General features: G+C 50.9%; 1 protein-coding gene across 12 annotated transcripts in view; it reads left to right on the top strand.

Moving 5' to 3' along the window:
• Nucleotides 1-12,383, top strand: part of Camta1 (calmodulin binding transcription activator 1) — an 836,898-nt gene that overhangs the window by 594,158 nt on the left and 230,357 nt on the right.

The raw sequence follows: 12,383 nt of genomic DNA, 5'->3' as shown, positions 1-12,383 counted from the left end.
AGAGCCCTGGTGCGATTTCCTAATTTTCAGTGCTATTTGCCAAGGCCGATTTGGTGACGGGTCTGGTTGTGAGGTTCCAGGAAGGAGAGCAAGAGGTGGTGGCCGTGGTGCACCTTGCTCATCCAGGGGGACAAAGAGTAGATGCTTCAGGTGCCAAGGTTTCCTTTTAAAAGGTTAAAAAAGAAGGCTGGGTGTCCCATTCCTCACTATAAAATCCCCGTTGGCTACAGTCCACATATTCATTTGCTTTCTTGGTTACTCAGAATGTTCATGTGGCAAATAGGCTTCCGGGGCTGTTTTCGGTACCGTGGGATTGACGGGGTGCCTGCTGGGGAGGAGTAGGTCTTAACTCCTTGGGAAGGAGTTCTGCGATTTGTGGTGCCCGCCTTAAAGAATGTGGTGTGGGAGCATCTGTCATGCTTGCAAAGAGTGGTCTGCGTCCATGGTACCGGCCAGGCAGTCTCCATTTGTGGTTATGGAAAAATAGCTGTCTGTGGTAGTCAGGCAGCCTCTGTCCGTGGTGCTGGCCAGGCAGCCTCTGTCTGTGGTTATAAGGAAACAGCTATGTCTGTGGTGTTACTGGGCAACCTCCGTCTGTGGTTATGGACAAACAGCTATGCCTGTGGTGCATCCAGGCAGCCTCTGCAGTTATGAACAGCTATGTCTGTGGTGTGACTGGGCAGCCTCTGTCTGTTGTTATGAACAAACACCTACCTATATCTGTGATGCTGACCAGATAGCCTCTGTCTGTGGTTATGGACAAACACCTACCTATGCCTTTGGTTATGGATGAATAGTTATGTCTGTAGTGTGTGAGAGGCTAGACAGCCTCTGTCCGTGGTGCTGGCACAGTGGGTCTAAACAGAGGCTATCTAGAAGCTGCTCAGGATCGCATGCCACTGTGAGGGATGAAGGGCTGAGGATCTACCCAATGGGGTTGGACCTGGCTCTCTTTCCGAGTTATCTGCTATACAAAGTCTCTTTGTAGTACCTAGCCCAGTGGGCCTGTCTCCATTACCCTTACACATAACTTTGTCCTACTACCTCTGTTCAGGAACTGCTGCTTGAGGGCCTCGTTACTGTGGCCCCACTATCTGCACTCAATTCTGTTCGAATTGACAGGAGCATGAGTGTTGTTGTCCCGGGGACCTGAGGGGCCTGGTTGGGGAGAAACTGACAGAAAAGAGCCTCAAAGAACAACAGATACAGAGAAGCCACTGCTTCCAGGGAAGAGAGGCTGGGAAGTACCCACAGAGCTTGGGGCTGCCTGCACAGGGAGGCCACAGCTCAGCTTTGTCAGAGCCCTGCCAGCCTGGTCTCTCAGCTGTAGCCACCAGTCCTTCTGTTCTCCCTCAGTCCCCATAAATAATTGTGTGTGGCTCACACATTCCTTACCGCTCATCTACAAAGCTGACCCTTCCCTTGCACCAGGCTCCCCTTCCAGTTGTCCTGTCTCCACATCCTTCAGAGGCCGATGCAGGAGTGTCTGTTTTCCTAATTTCTCAGAACCGTGTCATGTTGGGGGGGGGTGTTTTACATGGAATTGGAGTGCTACTTTCTTTAATAGGCATTTCCCTAAAGATATGAAGCCATCGTGGGGGTGTCTTTCTCACTAGCTGAGTGTCAGCTCCGAGGACAGTGCTCTGACCTGACTGCAACATGATCCCAGTTCCCTGGCTCGGAGGCTGGGTTCCAAGGACTTCATTCATTCCAGCCTCCTGTCCCTGGCTGTGGCTCGTTTCCTTTCGGTGTCTATGCCCCTCGTTAGAGTGCACGTTTGCCTGTCCTCTGTGCCACACTGGGCTAGGACTCCTAACAGCTCAGATCCCTACTTGCCAGCTTCCTGCTGGCAGTGCGAACTCCTCTCCTCCAGGGTGCCCTCCTCCATCACGCCTGCCCTACCCCTGCCTCCACTGCCTCCTCTCATTCCATCACTCTCTTGTGGCCTTTTAAAACCATTAAACTTCCTCCGCCGGAAGCAGACACCTCTGGGCAGCATGGGCGCTGAGCTCTCTTCCCCGCAGCTGCACTCCGATGCCTTCCAGATGCCCCTAAAGCAAGAGGGAAAGCCCTGTCCTCCACACACTCTCCCTCTCTACCCCTGTGTCCTGGCCTCTGGCTGCTAAAGACATGCCTGGGGTGGTTCGTGTGCTTGTGTCTCACTTGTCACAATCCAGCTAACAGGAAGTGGATCCCTCTCCCCCCACCAAAGGCCAGTGAGGCAGAACTACCTTGGCTGCTCTGGTGCATCTTAATTTGCCCTCCCATGCCTGGGGAGATCTTCCTTCCCATCCCTCACCTCTGGGTGCTCAAACACCAAGTACCACAGAAAAGGGTTGGTGGGCATAAATGTGTCATGGCTGGGCCCCATGGGAGCTGAGAAAGAAGCCACTGCACAGAGTGGCATTCTGGCCCTGAGGAGGCGCTAAGCAAGAGGCCAGGAGCAACCAGCCCACCATCTGCCGAGCAAAGTAGCTGGAACAAGACAGCCTTCTAGAGAGGGTGGGACTTTCAGGAAGGGGCACGGCAGGATAAAGGAACTTCCTGAAGGGATACCCCCACCTCTGGCTGCCACCGCTTCAGCTCAGTAACCAGCTCTTCCCCACAAGCCGTGGCTCAACCCCATCCTCTGGCATCTTCCAGTGGAGGCCACCTGAGAGCCCCCACTGCAGGGACCTCTGCTCTGCCCACAAAGAAATCCACTGAGGTCTCATTACCCACCGCGGTAGATCCCCAACAGAGGAACTTGCCACTTCTCTCTCCCTCAGTGCCAAGCACAGAGCCTTGACCCAGGTAGGGCAAGAGCCAACACGTCCCAAAGGTGACAGTTTAACTGAACAGATGCCCTCGAGGGGCAGCACAGAGCAAGCCCGAAGGCTGGTGGCCAGGAGCCTGAGTCAACGCCAAGACCCAAAAGGTGAAACGGAGTCATATGGAGTTAGAAATTTTTGAGCCACCTGGCTTTTGTTGGGGAGGGGGCCCTGCTGTGGTCAAGGATTTGTGCTTGGCGCTGAGGGAGATAGGTCCGAGCTGCCACTTTCTGTCCATTCGTGTGTATCATAACCCCCCTCCCCCCGAGTCTTTGCTAGTGAAGTGTTTACTATAATTCAATCCAAAGCACAAGTGAGCAAGCCCACAATGTAGGGCACTGAAACCTAGCTAGCTCACAGGCCCATAGGGTCGTTACCATGACTGATGGGTGTCCTGCTGCTCGAGGCACTGGGCATCTCAGAGGTGCATCAGGGTGGGGCCACTTGTGCCCAAGACGGCATCCAAAGCTACAAGCCCCTATGGATCCAGAGGGGCTCGTAATTCTCCTTCTCTTTCTCCAACTGGGAAGACCCTGTGGAGAAGGCCACCCTTGCATGTCCCACCCACACTGCCTTTGCTCACACCCTCAGGCTCTGTGTCACAGCCTTCAGCTCCAGAGGGCCAGGTCTAGAGTCACACACCAGCCAGGAGTAGGGCACAACAGCGATCTTCCAGCCTCTGCTCCGACTGCCTGACGTGGCCTGACTGTGGCTTCCAGGTTGGAGCCTTGCTAGGTCCAGAGACAATGCCAAGGGATGAAGCAGAGTCAAATCGGAAGTGTCTCCCCACCTGGGGGGCCCCAAACCTCAGGCCTCCATGGTGCATCCCTTTGAGCACAGCTCTCCCTGAGAATGAGTTTCATTTCTGGCCGCAGTTCCCAGCAGACTGCTGGCTTCTCTGCAAACCGCTTCTGCTTCTAATGAGTGTTTTTCTCTTTACCATTGTTCTCTAAAATGCTTAATGAATGTTTTCTGCACATAAGGCAGGGGGTGTGCCTACACATGGCTGCTTGACTGCTCATTCCAGCCGTGGGGCAGAGGCCATGGGGAATCCTTCCTAGCTCAGCACAGCCCTGCGATACACAAAGATCTGTGAGAAGACAGACCCTGGGGATCCAGGAAGAACGTGGCACAGGATGCGGGGCTCCCCGTTCACTAAAGAAGGCCTGGCATTTTAACTCCAAGGTCTAGGACCCAGCCCTGGGAAGAGCACTGTATTCTGAGTCCATGGAGCTGCATTCCAGTACTACGTAGTCTAGCTACCACAAGGCTGACTGCCACTGGCCACTGCTTGGGACCCAACCTTCACTAAGTGTTCCTTGTCACTAGGGAGAGGCGCTTCCATCACCCAGCCACCAGGGGGCAGAATGAAGCAAAAATGTCAAGGCCTCCTATGGTCAGCCTCTCCACTTTCCTTCCCACCCACTAGGCTCTGCTAACCCTAGAAATGGCGAGTACAGGGGAGTGATGGGGTGTCACTATGACAAAATGTCCAGGGTAACCATTTTATAAGGAAGAAATGTTTAATTAGGCTCATGGTTTCAGAGGTTTCACCTCCCTATTCACTCGTTGCTAGGTCCTTTTCCTTCAAGTGATGTGTGCACGTGACATCATGGCATGTATATGTTGATGTTGATATATATGATACATATATGATATACAGATATCATATATATGCTCCGTGACCTCGGTGGACTTCTTCACCATAAGTTTCTGCCACTTTATCATAGTGCCACAGACTGGGGACCATAAATTTAGCACATGGCCTCCAGAGACATGGCCGATTCAAGTCACGGGGCCTGGTCCATACAATGCATTCTGGGTTAGCATAGCAGTGGTCCAGGCAACCAGGGAAGGCTTCCTGGAAGAGGAGGTGAGTCCAGAGTTGGAAGACGGAGGAAGCAGGGTGGGAAGAACAGCCTCGAGGCCCTTTTGACATGAGGCAGGTATTGGCCTGTGCCCGGTGGTCAGTGGGGTTAAGGATGTTTTCTGTAGGAGTCCAGCAGGGGGTACTATGGCTGCTAAAGTTCTCAGATCCACACACCTGGCCCAGGCCCATCTGGGAAGAGGCCTAAGGAAGAACCAGCTTGGTATGTCAGCTCAAGCCAGGAGATTTGAGAGGCCCCGGGGTTCACTATCTCTGGTTCACACTCATAGCACAGCAGGCAAGAAGGGGGCTGGGCAGGGTGTCAGGGCAAAGCACTGTGAGGAACTGGGGCCTGTAGTCCCAGCACTCTGGAAGATGATAGAAGATGGGCGATGAGGAGCAGGCAGTGTTCGAGGCCAGCCTGGGCAGCAGCTATAGCCCATATCCACAAACAAACAATGACACTTCTGTGAAGCTTTCTTCCATGTTAACAGTAGCCATCGTCATCGTCGTCATCATCACTACCACCATCACCATCACCACCACCATCACCATCATCACCACCACCATCATCATCACCACCACCACCATCATCATCACTACCACCACCACCATCATTACCACCACCACCACCACCATCATTACCACCACCACCATCACCATCATCACCACCACCACCATCATCATCGTCATCATCATCACTACCACCATCACCATCACCACCACCATCATCACCACCACCACCATCATCATCACCACCACCACCATCATCATCACCACCACCACCACCATCATTACCACCACCACCATCACCATCACCACCACCATCGTCATCATCACCACCACCACCATCACCATCACCACCACCATCACCATCATCACCACCACCATCATCATCGTCATCATCATCACTACCACCATCACCATCATCATCATCACTACCACCATCACCATCACCACCACCATCACCATCATCACCACCACCACCATCACCACCACCACCACCACCATCATCACCACCACCGCCACCATCATCACCACCACCGCCACCATCATCACCACCACCACCACCATCATCATCACCACCACCACCACCATCACCATCACCACCACCATCACCATCATCACCACCACCACCACCATCACCACCACCACCATCATCATCACCACCACCACCACCATCATCACCACCACCGCCACCATCATCACCACCACCACCACCATCATCATCACCATCACCATCATCATCACCACCACCACCATCATCACCACCATCACCACCATCATCACCACCACCACCACCATCATCACCACCACCACCACCACCATCATCACCACCACCATCACCACCACCACCACCACCACCACCACCACCACCATCATCACCACCACCACCACCATCATCACCACCACCGCCACCATCATCACCACCACCACCACCATCATCACCACCATCACCATCATCATCATCTGTGATAATAACTTCATTTTCCACAGCCCTTAAGCTTCTGAGCACTTTGTGGTTCTCATGAAGCTGATACATCGTCTCTATGACTACCATGTAGGAGAGAGTTTGGGATTTCTGCCAGCACGTGCGTAACCCAGCCATCAGCAAGCAGGTCTCCACTTGGTGTGCTGGAGGTGTTCTAGTCCCAAACCAGACATCAGCTCACTGCAAGGATCCTCTAGATGAGAGGACCCTGCTTAGGGAGGAGGACTGCGGGAAGGACAAGAGTCCGTGGGCCAGCAGGTGCACTGTAGGAGAAGGCTGGCACTGGTGTCACAGGGCATGGGGGAGGGGCCAGAGGTGAGGACCATGATGCTACAGGAAGGACTGTTGCAAAGGGAGCTAGGTCCCATGCAGTCTGGAAGATTCCAGTCTGGGGTGACTGACTCAAACCAAAGCCAGACAGATAAACCGTCTAGGTGTCTCTCACCTGGGAAACCAGACTAGACAGGTTGTACATGTCAGAGGGGAAGGGGCAGGATCAAGGGTGCTGGCAGAGACCATTCCCGAGATTCTTGACTTTATTCTAACGAGCAGCTTTTCCCTCTTTCTCCATTTAATGTCCCTTGAATAACGTGATCAGGAGATTAGGTAGACACCAAGAATTTACGGTGCTATGCAAAAAAAATTGCTCAATTCCATTAAGATTTCAGGACCCTGGCCAAGGCTGCGCGGCGGAGCGGGTAGTATTTCCTCCTTAGCTGTCTTTTCTTGATTGCGATTTACGATGCCAAGGCCGCGGCTGTACCCACCCGATGCTTCCAGAAAATATGGCAGGCTCCCAAAGCCAGTTCTTCTCCTCTCTGAGGAATGTGACCGGGCAGTTTTCAGTTTCCCTCATCCAGATCCCTTCCTTGGAGGACAGGAGAGATGGGGAATGTCCTTTTCATGGGTGGTCTCGGGTGGGACTGGCCAGCTTCATCTTCTGGCAGATTTCTGTATGCCAAGGTTGCTGGAGCCCTCTGAAGCCACGGGACGCTCTGCTACCACCTAGTGGACAGGACGGGTACTGCAGATAAGAAATCCTCCTGGAAGCCCAACTGGGGACTGGCCAAGTTTGAGTTCACTTGCTACTCTGCTTGCCTGGGACTCTCTGGCTAGGTGTTCTAAATGTGGAGTGTGTGTATGCACGCGCCCGTGTGTGTGTGTGCACGTGTGCTTGTGTCTATATGTTTGTATGTGTCTGTGTGTGAGTGTGTGTGTCTGTGTGTGCCTGTGTGTATCTGTGTGTCTGTGTCTGTATGTGTGCTTGTGTGTGGGTTTGTCTGTGTTTCTATGTGTGTGTGTGTTTCTGTGTGTTTCTGTGTGTGTCTGTGTGTGTCTGTGTGTCTATGTGTGTCTATGTGTGTGAATTGACTATGTGTATCTGTGTGTGTGTATATGTGTGTGACTGTGTGTGTCTGTCTGTGTTTGAGTGTGTGTCTGTGTGTGTGTATGTGTCTATGTGTGTGAGTATATGTTTGTGTCTATGTGTGAGTATATATGTGTGTGTCTGTGTGTGTATCTGTGTGTGTCTATGTGTGTGTGTGTGTCTGTGTGTATCTGTGTCTATGTGTGTGAGTATATGTGTGAGTATATATGTGTATCTGTGTGTGTGTCTATGTGAGTATATTTGTGTGTCTGTGTGTGTGTCTGTGTGTCTGTGTGTGTGTCTGTGTGTGCGTATCTGTGTGTGTATCTATGTGTGTATCTGTGTGTTTCTGTGTCTGTGTCTATGTGTGTGTGTATCTGTGTCTATGTGTGTGAGTATATGTATGAGTATATATGTGTGTATCTGTGTGTTTCTGTGTCTGTGTCTATGTGTGTGTGTGTGTATCTGTGTCTATGTGTGTGAGTATATGTATGAGTATATATGTGTATCTGTGTGTGAGTGTGTATGTGAGTATATGTGTGTGTCTATGTGAGTATATGTGTGTGTCTGTGTGAGTATATGTGTGTGTCTGTGTGTGTCTGTGTGTGCGTATCTGTGTGTGTCTATGTGTGTATCTGTGTGTGTGTGTGTGTGTGTGTGTGTGCAGGCATTACATTCTCACTCTGAGGATAGACATCAGACCTGCAAAGGTCCTGGTGTCCTGCTTGGTATGCTGACCTCTGATCACTACAAGGGCTTTTACCCGGGTAGATTGGGTGGGTAAGTGTTGTCAGGGATGGCCCCTAAGAGACTGTCTGTCCACAAGCAAATTGTAAAATCTTTTAGATGTCACCATGCAATCATAGGCTTCAGAGTCAGGCTTGTCCCACAGCCTTGGGTAAGGATTTCTCCTGTAGTCACATGAGCTGGAGTCTCTACATCCGTCAACTGGTCTCCTGTCCCCCACATTCCCGAGCCTCATTTGCTCTGTGTCCCTTATCCTGGCGTGCTGGCTCTCCTCAGTCCTTCAGCAAGGTCTAGGCTGCCCTGAGCAAGCTGGAAGGCAGAGACAGAGTGAAGCTACCAGGGCTGCGGTCCCTTGGAGATGGGAATTATTAATTAGTCTTATTACCCGCAACGCGTCAGTCTCTTAATCTGGGGGTCTGCAGAGGGGTTTGTGGCTCCATGGCGTGAGCTGTCAGCTTGGCTAAGCAATTGCTTTCCGTGGAAAGGCAGAACAGGCTCTACAGTTTGGTTACTATCTTTATCTATCACGCCCAACAACTCACGCCCCACCCCCTCACAGAATACCCTTCAAAGGCGAGGAGAAAGGCAAAGCGGCTTAATTTCCCGGGTAGGTGGCTTATAATGCAGGCTTTTGTCTAATTATCCTGCGCGTGTAATCTCGAGCTGACACTCTGTCCATAATATCCTAATCTTCTTTTGAGCGAAGGGGGAACTGTGTGGCCACGCTTCTCAAAGTGCCAGACGGAAAGCTGGCCTCGAGGAAATTCTTACCGGTGTCGCCTCTGAAGAAACTCAAAGGGCCAAGAAGGAGGCGCGGATGTGATAGAATCTGAGGCATCTGCCACGTGCTCCTCTAGCTGTATGTCCAGATGTAGGACAAGACAGGTTACACGCTGCAGACTTGTGGCAAGTGGTCTTAGCTAGATGCATTTCTTCAGGGGTGCACAGGCACACACACATATGCAGAAATGCGCACATGCATACGCCAGTGTGTACAGGTGTTCTAAGTGTACATATGTATACACAGGTGTGCACAGGTATTCATACTGCACAAGTGTACATTTATATAAATCTGTGCAGGCATACACGTATACACACGTGTTCATAGGCGTACACAGGCATGCACATGTGTATATGATCACAGGTGTTCATAAATGTTCATAGGTGAATGTGAGTGTACACATCTACTCACAAGTACATATGACCACAGTTGTCCACATGTATGTTCATATCTGTGCTGTATACACAGATAGCCATAGATGTTTGTGCATAGGCATGGCTATATACAGACATGGGCATTCGCTGTACATATGTGTGATCACAGATGAGCATAGGTGTGCACTTACATTCACAGATGTTCAGGATATACAAAATATGCACATATTTACATATGTGATTATGGACACAGATAATCATAAGCACATACATGTGTACACAGATATGCATGGTTTTATTCAGCAGCCCTGATGCCCATCCCTCCATCTGAAGTCTGCCCTCCTCCTAGGCCTAGATCCTGCAAGATTTGAAGTAACCTTCTCTGTCTACCATATCCCAGAGCAGTGGATAATGGACAGGACTTCCCGGGGAATAGCCTGTGTGGTCTCCTTTCCAGACATGCCGATGGGTACATTGACACAGGGCATCACAGGGTAAAGACAGCCAGAATGGTGCTGATGCAGGAGAACAGCTCACCCAGCACAGGGTTCACTGAAGGGCCCTGCCCTTCACTCTACCCCAACTCCATGCTTTCTGATTCCCAGTGATCATCTGCTTGGCTAAATCCAAAGCTACCTTGCCATCCTCACCTTCCCAAGTCCCCGCCACACTCCCCAAGGTTGGCCAATCCCTTCTGGAATGTTCTCTGCTGTTCCTTCTCCCTCTGGTCTCACCGGTGGCCCACTCTGTACAAGCTGTCTCTCTTTGACCCCTTGGTATTGGAATCTCTCGGGTCTCCTTGGCCCCCCTTCCAAATTACACCCCCCCCCGCCGTTCAGTAGTCCCACATCTTCACGGGCCAGTCTTAGGCTAATGACTCCTACATTCAGCCCTGAGTGCTGACCAAGAAGGTAATATATCTTCCTAGAGTGGTTACTGCAGGACCCAGCAAGACTCCAGCTCCAAAAAGAACTCCTTGGCCCTCAAGGTCTCTAGCCAGCCCTTTACCCATCTCTTCCCCTCTCTCCTTTCCCTGCTCAGAAATGTGTCTTCAACCCAGATCCTCCCACCATGCCCTCTTCTGCTGCCCCAAGACAAGCCCTGGCTCTCTGCATGGTCAGACCCGGTGCTGTCCCTTGCAAACGGCCCATCCCCCACAGCACACTAGGATAGCCTCTGAAGACTGAAATTGGCTTCCCTTCTCTCTCACACACCAATCAGCCCCCTAAATCTTCTCTGCACTTAAAACAGCCACACCCCTGCCATGACTTCAGATGGCCTGTGTCACGTGCTTTGATCTTTCTCTACCTAGAGCAGTGGACCTCAAGCTTCCCCATGTTGCAACCCTTTAACACAGTTCCTCAGGGCAGGGTGATTCCCCAACCTAAACCATTGTTTTCATTGCTACTTTGTAACTGTAATTTTGAAACATCTGATATCAGGATATCTGGTACTTGAACCCTGTGGAAGTGTCACATGACACTCTGTTCCCCTTCCCCAGTGCTTTATAATGCTCTGAAAAGCTAAGAAGATTTCACAAGTATCCAGACCCCATCACCACTGGCCGTCTGCCTTGGTCACCGTGTAACATCTGTGCAGGAGCTCAAGGAGTCCTTTTTGTGTTCATCAGAAATTGCAAGCAAAGTGGGCTTCCACACAGTAGACATTTGCAGGCTCGTCCTCAACCGAAGCTCAAGGTTTACCTGGTTCTTTGTGTCTGAAGTCAGTTTTCTCCATGAGCCAACTAAATGTGACTTTAGTGTGTTGTCGTCACAGCCCAGGGCCATCAGGGACATAAACAGCCTCCCTCCAGAAAGTCTGGTGTTTTATTCTAGACCGCTTGACTACCTCCTAGAGGTTAGCGTCTACCTGGTGTTTCCCATTTCCCACCAATGTTCTGATGCTTTAAAACAGGTAGAATTGCTATTGGATAACCTGGGGTTCCCTTTCATAGGGTTTTAGCTTTATTAATAAAATAATTTAAAAACAGACTCAGAAAGAATCTCAAAGACCAGTTTACTAGAGTTAGGGAAACACATCTAGACAGGCTGTAAATCTTGGTAACTGCCAGGAAGAGAAAGATGGAGATGAAGGAGAAAGAGAGAGAGAGAGAGAGAGAGAGAGAGAGAGAGAGAGAGAGAGAGAGAGAGAGCGAGCCATGTGTTTTAGTCAGGATCTAAGAATGAAGGGAGCTGCCATGGTTTCCTGAGCATGCTCTGGTCATTAGGTCATCGGGTCATTAGGTCATCGGGTCATTAGGTCATCAAGTGAGGAAGGACTTCCAGTCTCTCAGAAAACTGGTCCTTGTCATGCCTTAATCTTTTAGTTCTGCCTCTACCTATACTCATGAAATCCTGTATATTCCTGTACCGACTTCTGTCTCTCGCCATGATATTGCCATCTTTTCAGAGGGGAAGACGCCACCCAGAAGGAAGGCTGGAGGGGCCAGCAGTTTCCTGCCTTTTTCCTGGGGCTCTTCCCAGTTAACTCCCACAGCTAGGTCTGCAAGATCCTGGGTCAGGACCAGGATCCTGAGACTCCCTTCCCTCCCTCTTCTGCAACCTTTCCCCCTCCTGAGGAGTGGGTTTAAGATTCTGAGACGCAGTTTGAAGTGGCCTCGGAGTGAAGCTAAGGTCTCTTGGAGTCTCTGGGGTGCCCTGAAGGCTTACCCTGGGGAGGCAGACATCTCCATGAGGTTAGCTTGGACACTCGAGAGGAAATCCAAGGTAGTCATGTTTGCTGATCCTGAATTGCTAACAGACTTTCTGACTTAGAAACTGAGTTCTTACCTCGTCATTTAGAAAGAAATTAGCTTCAACTAAACCCCTTACCACTGGGAAGGGTGTGGCTCTGGGGCTCAACTGTGGACTGTCCCCAATTCTGAGTACTAAGGCCAATGGTTCCAGGAGTACAATGTTCTATGCTCTATGTAACTATAAGCTGTGC

Source organism: Rattus norvegicus, chromosome 5 (assembly GCF_021556685.1).
Source record: "Rattus norvegicus strain SHRSP/BbbUtx chromosome 5, alternate assembly SHRSP_T2T, whole genome shotgun sequence".
Taxonomy (NCBI): Eukaryota; Metazoa; Chordata; class Mammalia; order Rodentia; family Muridae; genus Rattus; species Rattus norvegicus.
This window is presented reverse-complemented; position numbering and strand designations above follow the sequence as displayed.